Below are 12701 nucleotides of genomic sequence, written 5' to 3' on the forward strand. Positions count from 1 at the left end.
TCCATGACACGGGTACTGAGCATCGCCGGGGCCGGAGGCGCCATGACACGGGTACTGAGCATCGCCGGGGACGGAGGCGCCATGACACGGGTACTGAGCATCGCCGGGGACGGAGGCGCCATGACACGGGTACTGAGCATCGCCGGGGCCGGAGGCGCCATGACACGGGTACTGAGCATCGCCGGGGCCGGAGGGTCCATGACACGGGTACTGAGCATCGCCGGGGCCGGAGGCTCCATGACACGGGTACTGAGCATCGCCGGGGACGGAGGCTCCATGACACGGGCACTGAGCATCGCCGGGGACGGAGGCTCCATGACACGGGCACTGAGCATCGCCGCGGACGGAGGCTGCATGACACGGGCACTGAGCATCGCCGCGGACGGAGGCTCCATGACACGGGTACTGAGCATCGCCGGGGACGGAGGCGCCATGACTCGGGCACTGAGCATCGCCGGGGACGGAGGCTCCATGACACGGGGCACTGAGCATCGCCGCGGACGGAGGCTCCATGACACGGGTACTGAGCATCGCCGCGGACGGAGGCTCCATGACACGGGTACTGAGCATCGCCGGGGACGGAGGCTCCATGACATGGGGCACTGAGCATCGCCGGGGACGGAGGCTCCATGACATGGGGCACTGAGCATCGCCGGGGACGGAGGGTCCATGACACGGGCACTGAGCATCGCCGGGGACGGAGGCTCCAGAGCATCGCCGGGGACGGAGGCTCCATGACACGGGCACTGAGCATCGCCGGGGACGGAGGCTCCATGACACGGGCACTGAGCATCGCCGCGGACGGAGGCTCCATGACACGGGCACTGAGCATCGCCGCGGACGGAGGCTCCATGACACGGGCACTGAGCATCGCCGGGGACGGAGGCTCCATGACACGGGGCACTGAGCATCGCCGGGGACGTAGGCTCCATGACACGGGGCACTGAGCATCGCCGGGGACAGAGGCTCCATGACACGGGCACTGAGCATCGCCGGGGCCGGAGGCGCCATGACACGGGGCACTGAGCATCGCCGGGGACGGAGGCTCCATGACACGGGCACTGAGCATCGCCGCGGACGGAGGCTCCATGACACGGGTACTGAGCATCGCCGGGGACGGAGGCTCCATGACACGGGCACTGAGCATCGCCGGGGACGGAGGCTCCATGACACGGGCACTGAGCATCGCCGGGGACGGAGGCTCCATGACACGGGCACTGAGCATCGCCGGGGACGGAGGCTCCATGACACGGGTACTGAGCATCGCCGGGGACGGAGGCTCCATGACACGGGTACTGAGCATCGCCGGGGACGGAGGCTCCATGACACGGGGCACTGAGCATCACCGCGGACGGAGGCTCCATGACACGGGTACTGAGCATCGCCGGGGACGGAGGCTCCATGGAACGGGTACTGAGCATCGCCGGGGACGGAGGCTCCATGGAACGGGTACTGAGCATCGCCGGGGACGGAGGCGCCATGACACGGGTACTGAGCATCGCCGGGGACGGAGGCTCCATGACACGGGTACTGAGCATCGCCGGGGACGGAGGCTCCATGACACGGGGCACTGAGCATCGCCGCGGACGGAGGCTCCATGACACGGGGCACTGAGCATCGCCGCGGACGGAGGCTCCATGACACGGGTACTGAGCATCGCCGGGGACGGAGGCTCCATGACACGGGCACTGAGCATCGCCGGGGACGGAGGCTCCATGACACGGGCACTGAGCATCGCCGCGGACGGAGGCTCCATGACACGGGTACTGAGCATCGCCGGGGACGGAGGCTCCATGACACGGGCACTGAGCATCGCCGCGGACGGAGGCTCCATGACACGGGTACTGAGCATCGCCGGGGACGGAGGCTCCATGGAACGGGTACTGAGCATCGCCGGGGACGGAGGCTCCATGGAACGGGTACTGAGCATCGCCGGGGACGGAGGCGCCATGACACGGGTACTGAGCATCGCCGGGGACGGAGGCTCCATGACACGGGTACTGAGCATCGCCGGGGACGGAGGCTCCATGACACGGGGCACTGAGCATCGCCGCGGACGGAGGCTCCATGACACGGGGCACTGAGCATCGCCGCGGACGGAGGCTCCATGACACGGGTACTGAGCATCGCCGGGGACGGAGGCTCCATGACACGGGCACTGAGCATCGCCGGGGACGGAGGCTCCATGACACGGGCACTGAGCATCGCCGCGGACGGAGGCTCCATGACACGGGTACTGAGCATCGCCGGGGACGGAGGCTCCATGACACGGGCACTGAGCATCGCCGGGGACGGAGGCTCCATGACACGGGCACTGAGCATCGCCGCGGACGGAGGCTCCATGACACGGGTACTGAGCATCGCCGGGGACGGAGGCTCCATGACACGGGCACTGAGCATCGCCGCGGACGGAGGCTCCATGACATGGGGCACTGAGCATCACCGGGGATGGAGGCTCCATGACACGGGTACTGAGCATCGCCGGGGACGGAGGCTCCATGACACGGGGCACTGAGCATCACCGCGGACGGAGGCTCCATGACACGGGTACTGAGCATCACCGGGGACGGAGGCTCCATGACACGGGTACTGAGCATCGCCGGGGACGGAGGCGCCATGACACGGGTACTGAGCATCGCCGGGGACGGAGGCTCCATGGAACGGGTACTGAGCATCGCCGGGGACGGAGGCGCCATGACACGGGTACTGAGCATCGCCGGGGACGGAGGCTCCATGGAACGGGTACTGAGCATCGCCGGGGACGGAGGCGCCATGACACGGGTACTGAGCATCGCCGGGGACGGAGGCTCCATGGAACGGGTACTGAGCATCGCCGGGGACGGAGGCTCCATGACACGGGTACTGAGCATCGCCGGGGACGGAGGCTCCATGACACGGGGCACTGAGCATCGCCGGGGACGGAGGCTCCATGGAACGGGCACTGAGCATCGCCGGGGACGGAGGCTCCATGACACGGGTACTGAGCATCGCCGGGGACGGAGGCTCCATGACACGGGTACTGAGCATCGCCGGGGACGGAGGCTCCATGACACGGGGCACTGAGCATCGCCGGGGACGGAGGCTCCATGACACGGGTACTGAGCATCGCCGGGGACGGAAGCGCCATGACACGGGTACTGAGCATCGCCGGGGACGGAGGCTCCATGACACGGGTACTGAGCATCGCCGGGGACGGAGGCTCCATGGAACGGGTACTGAGCATCGCCGGGGACGGAGGCTCCATGACACGGGTACTGAGCATCGCTGGGGACGGAGGCGGGGAGAGGCCTCGGCAGCCCGCTGGCCCTCGGCACTCGCTAAACGTCCAGTGTTTATATATATATATATATATATATATATATATGTATGTATTTATTTATTTTTATTGCATTTTAGGTTTTGGGGTACATGTGAAGAACATGCAGGATCGTTGCATAGGTACACACGTGGCAGTGTGGTTTGCTGCCTTCCTCCCCTTCACCTCGATCTGGCATTTCTCCGCGTGATATCTCTCCCCACCCCCCGTCCCTCCCCCATTTCCCCCCAACAGACCCCAGTGTGTGATGCTCCCCTCCCTGTGTCCATGTGTTCTCATTGTTCAACACCCGCCTATGAGCGAGAATATACGGTGTTTGATTTTCTGCTCTTGTGTCAGTTTGCTGAGAATGATGGTTTCCAGGTTCATCCATGTCCCTACAAAGGACGCGAACTCATCGTTTTTGATGGCTGCGTAATATTCCATGGTGTATATGTGCCACATTTTCCCTGTCCAGTCTATCGTCGATGGGCAATTGGGTTGGTTCCAGGTCGTTCTTGTTATTTTAAAAGAGAAGGGAGAAGATAATGAAGAGATGAACGGTTTTGAAGGGAAGGCAATACAAACATGAAGGAAGTTCTGTTTTTCTTTTTTCAAGTGGAGTCAATGAGACAAATGACCAAGGGACGAGAAGAAAGGCGAGGCTGGAAGGAACTGAAGAGGCTAAGAGAAAGAGCTGACGGGAGAGAAGGAAGAACGGGGAAGGAGGAAAGAAGAGAGGAAGAGGGGGAGAATCAGAGCCTCCAGGGAGCCAACCAGGCTGAGAGACGGGGCTCAAAGGAGGGAGGAAGGAAGAGAGGGAGAAATAACAGCAAGGAAGGGGGATAGAACCAGGCTCTGTGGGAAGCGGGGAGGGAGGAAAGGGAAATTCAGCTAGGCCCACTGGGCAAAATGCCGAAGTGCGTCCTGCCGGGAGGAGGTGGAGGGATATGTTTACTCACTGTTTAGAAATGCATGACAAACTCCATCCGCTGAGGGACATTTGTAAAATACACAAACAGATAAACAACTGTCTAAAAATGAGCCCCAAATGAGGAGCCTTTGCTCCAGTGAATGAGACTTGGCAGTTCTGCAAAATGAGGGAAATTCTTCCTCGTGCGGCTTCTTGAGGGGTTGAGTCATGAAACCCACAGCACATGTTGGTGGGCTGGATTCCTGAAAGGCGTGCCAGATGGTTGCGCTCTGGTTCGTGTTGCTGTGTGATGTTCCCTTCTGTACATCTGTCGGTTTTAGAAGAAAGGAGTGTGAATAAAGATTTGAGAAGTAAACTTAAAAATAAAAGCCAAACTCGTTATTTAATGTATGAGTATCCGCCCACCATGAGCTTACAGTTACAGATTCCAAAACAAGTAACCGTTTCTCCCACTTGTCATTTCCCTTCCCTTGGTTTCTGCTTTCACTGTATTTCTTTTTATCTACTTTTATAATATGATGTTTAAAGTGGAGCTGCCTGGAGGAAACGTGCTTTTAATTAATACGAAAGAATGGAAAGAATTTCAGCTAGGCCTCTCTAAGAAAGTAAAGCTTTTTGAAAGAAAGGGCTTTTAGCTGAAGTTTTAATGAGAAAGAGTTGGCAGATGTGAAATCGGAAGTTTTTTTAGACAAACAAGAAAATAAGATGACGGGAGGGAAAGAGAATGGACTAGAAATCAGAAGCAATTCTATTCCTTAATTACCATAAGAACCAAAGACTAAAGGAAAGTTTTTCCTACCCTATAAAGAAAAATGGGGGCTCCCCTCCACCAGCCAGACCTTCCAAAAAGAGGAAAAAACAAAAATTTAAAAGTTCAGGGCCGGGCGCGGTGGCTCACGCCTGTAATCCCAACACTTTGGGAGGCCGAGGCGGGTGGATCACAAGGTCAAGAGATCGAGACCATCCTGGTCAACATGGTGAAACCCCGTCTCTACTAAAAATACAAAAAATTCACAGCTCCTGTAACCACTGCACTCAAAACTCTGAACAAAACAAAACAAACAAACAAACAAAATACAAAAAATTAGCTGGGCATGGTGGCACGTGCCTGTAATCCCAGCTACTCAGGAGGCTGAGGCAGGAGAATTGCCTGAGCCCAGGAGGCGGAGGTTGCTGTGAGCCGAGATCGCGCCATTGCACTCCAGCCTGGGTAACGAGAGCGAAACTCCGTCTCAAAAAAAAAAAAAAAAAAAAAAAAAGTTTGATCAGATTCTTGTAACGATTTGCCTTTCCTTAGGAGGTCTTCTTCAGGCTAAAAGACAGGAAAGTACTCCTTTCCACACCTTCTGAAGAAATACTTTTGTAGAAGCAAAATTTCTGAAGGGATAATTTTTGCTCCAGCAAAAACCATTAAGTAGGATAAAAATCCCTTTCTGTTTGTTTCAATTTTGCTGAGCCTTCAGGCTGAGGCAAACATATTGTCATTAAACCTTTATTAATGTGAAACCCAAAAAAGATAAAATCTTAAATGCTGGGGAGCCCTTACCTAAAAGGAGCAAAAAAACAAACCAAGGTCCAGAAAACAGAGAAAGAGATTAGGAAGCTTTTCTAAGGGGAACCTTTGAACTGCTCGCTGTAAAAGGAATGTCTGTGACTTGCCTTAAACAAATAGGCAATACAAACTAAAGCTGGGAACTAAAAAGATCTGGTGAGATCAGATAAAAAGCTTACCTCGTGTGAAACACTGTGGTCAAAGAAGAAAATTCCATTCATCTTAAGTGGAGACAAAAAACATGTATCACTTGTTTTGTGTGTGCTCATGAAACATCTCAATCACCTGAATCCCCTTGGGTGCAATTTCTCGTTGGACTCAGCATTCTGTAAACTGATCCTGGACTCGAGTTCTGATCATATGAATTTATCCAAAGGTGAGTTGTAATACCTGTCTGCTTTTAAATCACTTAAATACACCATTAATTCATGTTAATAATTTAAATAATTTAATTTAATATTTAATTAAATAGTAATTGGCTTTTCTGGGTGTTTTATAGAATATGTTTTAATTAAATTATATGAATTTGATGATATTGTAACAGGGGAGGGAGTGGGGCATCCCGAAGAGACTCCGGGTTCCAAGGCCCTTGGCCTCTCTTACCCTGAAGAAGGGGCCCCAGAGGCACAGTGAGCTTACCACTTGAATAAATAACGTCGGCCCAAAGAGTTTTGCAGAAAAGCGATTTATTAGGCAGAGAGATAGAGAAAGAGAGAGTGAGAGAAAGAGCTCCCAAGCCACTGTGGGAGGGGAATTCAGAGGGGATATCCCTAGAGGAGCAGCGGAGTTTTAACCCTGGAGTTACTCTCTCCTCATTCATGTTCTTGTCCAATAAGAGGAGTTATTTCAAACTTCTTCTGGAGTGATTGATCTTTGACTCTGATACCGAAGTGGCTGCTTGGTCCACAACAGAGCCCGTTCCTCCCAGAGCTTTCCTGGGCTTTTTGGACAAAGAAGCTCCCCTGGGCGAATCATGAAATCAGGAGTTCGAGACCAGCCTGACCATCATGGTGAAACCCCGTCTCTACTAAAAACACAAAAATTACCTTGGCGCGGTGGTATGCGCCTGTAATCCCAGCTACTCAGGAGGCTGAGGTAAGAGAATTGCTTGAACCTGGGAGGCAGAGGCTGCAGTGAGCTGAGATCACACCACTGCATTGCAGCCTGGGCAACAGAGCAACACTCAATCTAAAAAAAAAAAAAAAAAAAAAAAAAAAAAAGAAGCCCACCTGGACTCCTTTACCTAGCCCTTGACGGGGAAGGCCAAACAAAAAGTTCCTGGATAGGGGTGTAGATGGAGGCCGGGTGCTGGGAAACTCCTGCCTTTGAAACCATGCCCCTCATGGACCCAGGAAGAGAAGGTTTTTTTCCTTTACACAATCCCTCAATGTTACAGGTGCCTCATATACAATTGAATTTAACCTTAGTGTGCTAATTTGATTTTCATTTAACATGATTAAGTTGGAAAAGATTGTTTCGATTTCAAAAGATCATATTTTTTTTCTCTAATATAAAACCTCAGAATAGTGAGGATTTCCCTCCATGTTGTTACATTACCTGTTGCTAAATTACTGGATAAAAAGAAGCAGTAGTTAAACAGCCAAATAACCTACAAATTTATAGTTTTGGAAACTAATGTCAGGAATTCCTCTAAAGACTGTATCAAAGCTGAAATGTGGTTGCCAACACAAATCTGAGCTTTAGCTGACGACAGTGTGTTGCAAGATTGCTTAATGATCCAGCTCAGTAAGAGAGGACAGTCTTAAAATATGCAGTTTCTTCAACTTACGTGCCAACCAATGAATGTATAGAGAAATGTGATGTACTACATATACACACACACATATATGTATATAATGTGTACACATGTATACACATTATATATTATATATATAAAATGTGTATATATGTATACACATTATATACATATATGTATACATGTATACACATTATATATATAATGTATACATATATCTGTATACATATATACACATTATAAATATAATATATAATATATAATGTGTATATATGTATACATATATCTGTGCATATATATATAATATATAATGTGTATATATGTATGTATGTATGTATACACACAGGCAAACACACTCCATGGGTTACTACTCAGCTTTAAAAAAGAATGAAACATTGTCTTTTGCAGCAACTTGAAAGGAACTGGAGGCCATTATTCTAAGTGAAGTAACTCAGGAATTGAAAACCAGGTGTCATATGTTCTTACCTATCAGTTGGACCTAAGCTACGGGTAAGCAAGGGCATACAGAGTGATGTAATGGATATTGGAGACTCAGAGAGTGGAGAGAAGAAGGGGGATAAGCCATGAAAAGTTATCTATTGAGTACAATGTACACTCCTTGGGTGACAGGTGCACTAAAATCTAAAACTTCAGCACTATACAATTCATCCATGTTATCAAAAACCACTTGTATACCTCAAACGATTGAAATGTTTTTTGAATTTTAAATTGAAAAACTAAAAAATAGCAATAGGGAAGATAGACCTTACCAAAAACAAAAAACTACCAAAAGATGCAGATCTTGCTTTTTCTTGTCAACCATGTACATGTGTTTATGGAAACTGTCGTACATATGTTAGAAGAGGTTTACTTGAAACTATTCAAATCCATAGCACTCTAAACTTTTTAGATATTTGAGGTTTTAAGAGTGGTCATTCTACGTTTTTAATTTTTGGAAACAACAGTCTTAAGTAATTAAAAATTATTTTTGCAAGTCTTTTTTTCCATTTTTAATTGTTGTAAAATACAACATAAAATTTATCAACGATTTTTAAGTATATAGTTCAGTGATACTAAATATTCATAATTACTGTGCATACATTACCAGCATCTATCTTTAGAACTCTTTTCATCTTATAAAACTGAAACTCTGTACCCCTTAAACAATTAACTCCCCATATGCCACATCTTGACTACCCATTTATCCTTCTGTTAAGGAAAGACCAATGAGATCTGTGGAAACAAAAGGAGAACTTTATTTTCTAAAAGCGTTCTGGAGTTTGGGAAGATGTAGTCATCGGTGCAGAATGAAAGTGTGCCTCAAGGAGGGGTCAGAGAGTCTCAGATTATAAAGGCAAAAACCACAGGACCGGGGTAGGAATCCAAATCAGGTGCCTCGTTCGGACTGGATAAACTTTAAGCAAGACATCGCAATTATCTCTCTATTGGCTGGCCTCAGGTGATCTGTTTGGGGTCAGTTTGAAAATTTCCAGCTGCAGTCTATCTCGGTTCCAGTAACAGGAACTGGTTTGGCTTGATTGCAAAAAGGAAGGTCTTGTGAAACCTATGCAGCCTCTTTCTGGGAATACACAGTACATGGCTATTCCTGTACCCAGCTATGGTCACTTTTCTCTATTTTAACATAGAGTTCTTCAGCTGCAGGTAATTCGTTTTATCTGTCATCCAACAGCATACTTTAACACTTTAATGGGCATTTGGATTGCTTCCATGTTTTAGCTATTATAAATAATGTGGTTACGAGTCTACAAATATCTTTTTGAGACTCTATTTTCACTTATTTTGGATGCATAACCAAAAATTGGAATTGCTAGATCATATGGCAGTTCTATTTTTATTTTTGTGGAAGTTCCATAGTGTTTTTCACAGTGGCTGCACCATTTTACATTCCCACCAACAGTGCAAAGAGTTTCAACTATACATCCTCACCAACACTTTTTATTTTCTGTTTTTCTAATTGTAGCCACCCTAATGGGTGTGTAGGGATGGACAGATGTGATACCTTTCCTCATTCATCGTAAAGGTTATGGCCGAGACTCCTATAACAGAAGAAATGTAACTAGACAAAAGCATAACAAATTTGTTTAATCTAAGTTTTACATCAGGCATCCTCAAACTTTTTACACAGGGGACCAGTTCACTGTCCCTCAGACCACTGGAGGGCCACCACATACTGTGCTCCTCTCACTGACCACCAATGAAAGAGGTGCCCCTTCCTGAAGTGTCCCGACCTGCAGGACAACAACAGGAGCCCGAAGGGAGGGAGTGGGGATGGATGGGCAGGAGACGCGAAGAATGGAGACAAGACAGGAGTCTGATCAAGTCTCGTTTATTGTTGCTGAGCTCACAGCTTAAATAGGCCAGGCAGGGGGGCGGGGCAAAGGAAGCTTGCAGTTGGGAAATTCCAGCCAGGTGTACCAGGTGCCGCTACCAGCCTCGTGCCGTCCACGGGCTGGACCTGAATCATCAGGACTTGAGCCTCCCACAAGCGGCACCTGGGCTCTCTTGGCCCCAGGATTTGGCCTGTGCTGCTGCCCACACTGAAGTGTGGCAGGGGGCTGGATAAATGGCCTCAGGAGGCCGCATGCGGCCCACAGGCCATAGTTTGGGGACGCCTGTTTTACATGATACAGCAGTCTTCAGAAATGAAGACCCAGAGACCTAGGGAAAACTAATTTTAGGATTAAGTTTGATGAAGAATGGGTAGTCATGTAGAATTGTGCTTAGGCAAAAAAGATATGATCCGTGATCTATAGACATGTAGAAATGTGATTGGACCAAAAAGGTAGAGGATTGGGACTTTCTGTCACACACACCCCAACTTGGGAGAGAGGAGGGGCTGAAGATTAATTTGATCATCAATGGCCATTGATGTCATCAACCATGTCTACGTAATAAAGCCTCTGCAAAAACCCCAAAGGACAGGGTTGGGAGAGCTTCTGGATAGCTGAACACATGGAGGTTCCTGAGGACGGTGCACCTGAGGAGGGTATGGAAGTTCTGTGTCTTTTCTCATACACCTTGCCTCTGTACCTTTTCCATCTGGCCATTCATCTGTATCCTTTGTAATATTTTAAAATAATAAATGGGTACACATAAATAAATGTTTCTTTGAGTTCTGCAAGCCATTCTAGCAAATTACTCAAACCTGGAAGTTGTGGGAACCCTGATTAATAGCTAGTCGATTAGAAGCACAGATCATAACTTGTGGTTGCAACTTACTGGCATCTGAAGTGGGGAGCATCCATGTGGAACTGGGCCCTCAGCCTGTGGGATCTGACACTGTTACCAGTTAGATAGTTGCAAATTGAGTTGAATTATAGGACCGCCAGCTGGTGTCAGTTGCTGAATTGATTGTTTGCTTCATGCGTAGAGAGAAATTTCCACACATCTTAGTGACTAGAGGTGAAGTCTCTTTTGTATCAAATGCATAAAAAAAGACAAAATATCCTTTTTTTCTATATATTTTATACTGATCCAGTTTTCTTAGTAGTTATAGGTCTATTCAGATTTTTCTATTTCTTTGTGATTTAGTTTCCATAGGTTTTGAGTTTCTAGGAATTTGTATCATTTAGGTTATCCAATTTATTGGCATACAATTGTTTATATGTATATAAGCAATTGTTTATATCGTGATCTTTTTTTATTTCTGTAGAATCAATAATAATGTCTCCACTTTCATTTTTCATTTCAGTAATTTGAATCTTCTTTTTCTTCTTTATTCATCTTGCTAAAGTTTGTCAATTTTGTTGTACTATTCAAAAAACCAACTTTTGGTTCCACAGATTTTTCTCTATTTTTTTGTTTCTATTTTGTTGATCTGTTCTCTAATCTTTATTATTTCCTTTCTTTTAGTAGTTTTGCATTTAGTTTATTCTTGAAGTTTCTTAAGCTGTTAAGCTGTTGATTTGAGACCTTTCTTGGTTCTTGATGTAAGCATTTGTGATTGTGAATTTCTCCCTTAGCACTGCCTTCACTATGTGTCATGAGTTTTGGTGCTGTGTTTTCACTGTCACTTATCATTAAGTTTACCTAATTTTCCTGTGATTTCTTCTTTGATCCAGTGGTTGTATAAGACTGTTTAATTTCCTGAAATTTGTGAATTTCTCCTGCTGTTATTGTTTTATGACTATAATTCATTGGGGTTGGAGAATATACTTTGCATGCTGTTTGTCTTTTTAGTTTATTAAGACCTAATTTGTTTTTTTTTTTTTTTTTTTTTAATATTTGTGGTGGTTAATTTTATGTGTCAATTTGGCTGGGCCATGGGGTGGCAAGATATTTGGTTCAACATAATTTGGGGTGTGTCTGTGAGGGTGTTCATGAATAACATTAACATTTGAATTTGTAAATTGATATAGCATATTGTTTTTCCCAATGTGAATGGGCCTCATCCAATTATTTTAACAAAAGGCCTGAATAGAACAAAAGGCCTGAATAGAACAAAAGGCTGAGTAAGAAAAAAAAATACTATTTTTGTCTGACTGCCGTCAGGCTGGGACATTGGTCTTCTTCTGCCTTCAGACTTGGACTCAGACTGAAACTTACACCATTTGCTCACCTGGTTCTCAAGTCTTCAGAGTCTACTTGAAACTATGCCACAGCTCTCCTGTTTCTCCAACTTGCTAAACGCAGATCTTGGTACTTCTCTACCTTCATTATTGTGTGAAACAATTTATTATAATAAATGACTTTATACATACATGCACACAAACACACAGTCGCACACATGTGCAGATGCATACACAGACACACACACATACACATTCACACACATGTGCAGATGCATACACAGACACACACACATACACATTCACACACATGTGCAGATGCATACACAGACACACACACATACGCACACAGTTGGGTCTGTTTCTTAGAGAAACTCAGACTATTACAGATGATGGTACCAAGAGTGGTTTTACAGGAAGATAATTTTTTTTTTTTTTAAAAGAATAAAGAAGAGGAAGAAAGAGAAAGAGGAAGAAGGAGAGAGGATGGGGGTATTGCTTTATTGCCCCAGCTAGAATGCAGTCTAAATATGGGTATGCCTATAATTGTCTTTAATAATGGAGACATGAAAGAAAATGAGGGAAGAGAATAGCAAACAAGGAGCCAGCCAACATTTCGTTTAAACTTCTAAGTT

General features: G+C 47.1%; 1 long non-coding RNA gene across 5 annotated transcripts in view; it reads left to right on the forward strand.

Annotated features, from left to right (window-relative positions):
* Positions 1-5825: 5825 nt before the first annotated feature.
* The window catches only part of LOC141585566 (uncharacterized), a 139937-nt gene continuing 133061 nt past the window's right edge, over positions 5826-12701 (forward strand). For 4 of the 5 annotated variants that reach the window (XR_012519096.1, XR_012519097.1, XR_012519094.1 and 1 more), the window contains exons 1-3: positions 5826-6157; positions 6694-6876; positions 7946-8047. This is a non-coding gene — a long non-coding RNA (uncharacterized LOC141585566). Of the gene's footprint in view, positions 6158-6617; positions 6877-7945; positions 8048-12701 lie in introns of all 5 variants that reach the window. The other variant, XR_012519095.1, reaches the window with a different exon arrangement.

This window comes from Saimiri boliviensis, chromosome 9 (assembly GCF_048565385.1).
Source record: "Saimiri boliviensis isolate mSaiBol1 chromosome 9, mSaiBol1.pri, whole genome shotgun sequence".
In the NCBI taxonomy this organism is placed as follows: domain Eukaryota; kingdom Metazoa; phylum Chordata; class Mammalia; order Primates; family Cebidae; genus Saimiri; species Saimiri boliviensis.